The following is a 3,705-nucleotide window of genomic DNA, read 5'->3' as shown; positions in this document are numbered from 1 at the left end:
ATATATAAATATATATCCTCTGCTCTATCTTTGCAGCCCACAACTTTACTGGAGCTTGAGCCATTGCAGAGCGATGAGCTCCATAGAGACAGCGCCGGGGTGAGTGAAAGACTGATGGGCCCTGGAGGACTCTGTACCTCACTGAAGAAAACAAACAGGTGCAAAGGAGATCCTAAGAAGCTGAGAGGCAGAGTGTCATCATGTGCATTCTTTGTGCGAACTTGCAGAGGGAAGCAAGGAGAAGCACCCAGATGCTTCTGTTAACTTCTCAGAGTTTTCTAGAAGTGCTCAGAGAGGTGGAAGACCATGTCTGCTAAAGAGAAAGGAAAGTTTGGAGACATCTCAAAGGCAGACAAGGCTCATTATGAGAGAGAAATAAAAACTTATACTCCTCCTAACGGGGAAACAAAAGAGAAGTTCAAGGATCCCAAAGCACTGAAGAAAGAGGCTTCCTTTGGCTGCCTTCTTGTTCTGTTCTGAGTATCACCCAGAAATCAAAGGAGAACATCCTGGCCTCTCCGTTGGTGATGCCTCAAAGAAGCTGGGAAAAATGTGGAATAATACAACAGCAGGTGACAAGCAGCCTAAGGAGAAGAAGACCACCGAGCTGAAGGAAAAGTACAAGGACGTCACTGCCTACGGGGCTAAAAGCAAACCTGCTGCAGTGAGAAAGGGACTTGTCAAGGCTGAGGAAAACAAAAAAAGGAAAGATGAAGAGAATTAGGAGGAAGAAGACAAAGGGGGGAAGAGGATGATGAATAAGTTGGCTCTAGTGCATTTTATTTTTTTGTCTATAAAGCATTTAATGCCCCTGTACACAACTCACTTTGTGTGTGTGTGTATGATGTAGAAATTTTTTATTGTTGTTTGGTTTTGTTCTTAGAAGCAAACTTTAAGTGAAGGTGTGTCTGCTCCAGAATCCTTACTTTCAACTACTCTGAGCATCTTAATTAGAGCAGTTATCATGTAATGTGATGACAGTTTATTATGTCATCAGTTGTGTTCCATTTTTGAAGATTTTGTCTTCTGTTTAATGCCATCTACTTCTTGCCCAGGATAGAATAGGAATGCAATATCAATAGGGATCCATTAGCTAATCTATTTGTAATATAAGACCTAGGCCAGGGCTGGGGCAATAGCTCAGCACTCCAAGCTCCTGCCTGGCAAGTACAAGGACCGGAGTTTGATCCCAGTACCACACGCTGTGCCAGCTTCCAAATCCAGGCGTGGTGATGCACGCCTGTAATCCCAGTGCTGGGGAGGCTAAGGCAGGAGGATCACTGGGAGTCTGAGCCGCATAGTGAGACCCTATACTAAATAAATAAATAATTAATTTTTAAAAAAAGAACCAGCCCAAAAGTAATTCTTCTAGGTCTTGATTATTTAGGGAACAAAGTTTACAAGGTGATAAATTATCTCAGAAAAAAACCAGAATCCAGGGTTTGAGGTGATGGCTCAGTAGAATAAGCGCTTCCCTGGTAAGTGCAAGGGCCTGAGTTCAATCCCCAGTTCCGCAAAAAAAAAAAAAAAAAAAAAAAAAAAAAAAAAAAAAAAGCCAGAATCCAAAAGCCAGAATCTTTGTTTTCATTATAAAATTTGAACTTAAGTCAATTCTTAAAAGACAACTGCTAAGTTCAATGGCTTCTTGCTAACATTGATTTGTGACAATTCTTTGCTACTCAGAGACTTCTTTTGAAGAAAATGATTGAAATGTAGGCTGCGTAAGATTTGTTGTTAAACTGTAGGGGGGTTTTGTATAGTTAACTATACACACTACAGAGTGTGTCTTTTAATTTTTCTTCTTTTTATGTATTTAGTACAGGGCCTAAAGGGTCTCACTACACAGATCAGACTTGTACTGATCCTCCTGTTTTCAGCCTCCTAAGCATTGGGATTATGGGCACAGGCCACCACGCCCAGTCTCAGTGATTATCCCAGTGCACACCAGGGGTGGGGCTGATATGGCATGTGGTGCTAGGGATCAAACCCAGGGACCCCTGTGCTTGGCTAAGCAGGCACTTTTAGTCTGATAAGCTATCTGGCCAGCCCCTCAGTGTGTCTTTAGATAGCCCCATCCTGCTGGTATTTTCAATAGCCACTGACCTTGCCTGGTACAGTATGGGTTGTAAATTGGCATGGAAATTTAAAGCAGGTTCTTGTTGGTGCACAGCACAAATTAGTTATATATGGGGATGGTAGTTTTTCACCTTCTGTTGTCTCTGATGCAACTTATATGAAATAATTGTCCTGTTACCTGAATGCCACTTTGTAATTTAAAAAAAAAAAAAAAATGCAGATCTTTTGTTGACACTCTGAATGCTTCTAAATAAATGCAATTTTTTGTTTAAAAAAAAAAGAGAGAACTTTACTGAAGTTTCCTTTCTGGTCAAACTCAGAACACTTTAAATCACCCTGTTGGGCTCTTTGTTCTTGATTCCTAACATAAGCTTGGGGGCAGGCATCTAGAGTTTGTGATTGATTCATGCTCCAATGTTAAGATTAAGAGTGAGAGTGCTAGGGCCAGCCAAATAGCTCAGCAGATTAAAGCACCTGCAAACAGGCACAGGGGCTGGGGGTTCGATCCTCTGGCCTGCCAGGCTGGCCCCATCCTCAGGGCACACTGAGACAGTGACTGAGACTGGGCATGGTGGCACGCGCCTATAATCCCAGTTCTTGGGATGCTGTAAACAAGTGGATCACGACCCTGAACATCCTGTAGACCCTTCCCTAAAATACAAAAAAAAAAGAGTGTAAGTGCTACACTTGCCCTAGATTGGGTAGCCTGCATACAATATAAGGAACCAAAAGAGGCTTGTCTGTCTGTCTGTGTCCCTCTCCCCCTCTCCCTGTCCCTCTCCCTCTTTCCTTCCTCCTTCCTCACTCCCTCCTCCTCCCCTACCCCTTTCCCAGTACAGCCCAGGCAAACAAGGGTCTACTTTTCCAGCCAGCATCTCTGAATCTTCCCTAACTCTTCTCCTTCCCAGAAGCCAGCTCCAAAGGCTCCTAAACCACATGTTCAGGCTCAGTCACAGCAACGACCCCACTTCTCTGGCACCAAATTCTGTGTTAGTTGCTTTTCTTTTTCTTTCTTTTTTTTTTATGAAGGAAAAATAATTTTATAAAAGTAGAAATAAGCATTTACACATTTTTTGGTTGCTTTTCTTCTTGCTAAGACAAAACTCCTGATACTCAAAGTTAAAGGGCAAAAGATTTATTTGGCTCACAGGATGTAGAGGTCTCAGTCCAAAGTCAGCTGGCTCCGAGGCAGGTGGTGCGGCAGACAGACCTCAAACAGGAGAAGCATTCCTGGCAGGCACAAGATAGCAAAGCAACAAGGGGCCTTACCAGCATCTTTCTGCCCTTTTATCTTATCCAGACTATGCACCCCCTTGATCCTAGAGGCCTGGAGCCTAGCATTGCACCATGAATCATTTCCAGCATCACATGCTCTAGATCTAACAGCCTTTGAAAAAGCCCCACCTATGGCCACATGCGTGCGGGTTTGGAGGACATCTAGACCCAAGCCACAACAGAGGGTAAGTGGAAATATCAGCAGGGAGGCAGGGCCTGTAGTGTGGAGCCCGTAGGCGCTGAGAAGAATATAGATTTCTTCAGAGCATGGTGTGCAGTGGGAAAGAAGCCACTGACAGTTTTAAGCAGGCAAGTGACATAGCTGAGTTTGTGTTTTTAAAAGATTTGTGTGTC

Source organism: Octodon degus, unplaced genomic scaffold (assembly GCF_000260255.1).
Source record: "Octodon degus isolate 3935 unplaced genomic scaffold, OctDeg1.0 scaffold00163, whole genome shotgun sequence".
NCBI classification, from domain to species: domain Eukaryota; kingdom Metazoa; phylum Chordata; class Mammalia; order Rodentia; family Octodontidae; genus Octodon; species Octodon degus.
This window is presented reverse-complemented; position numbering follows the sequence as displayed.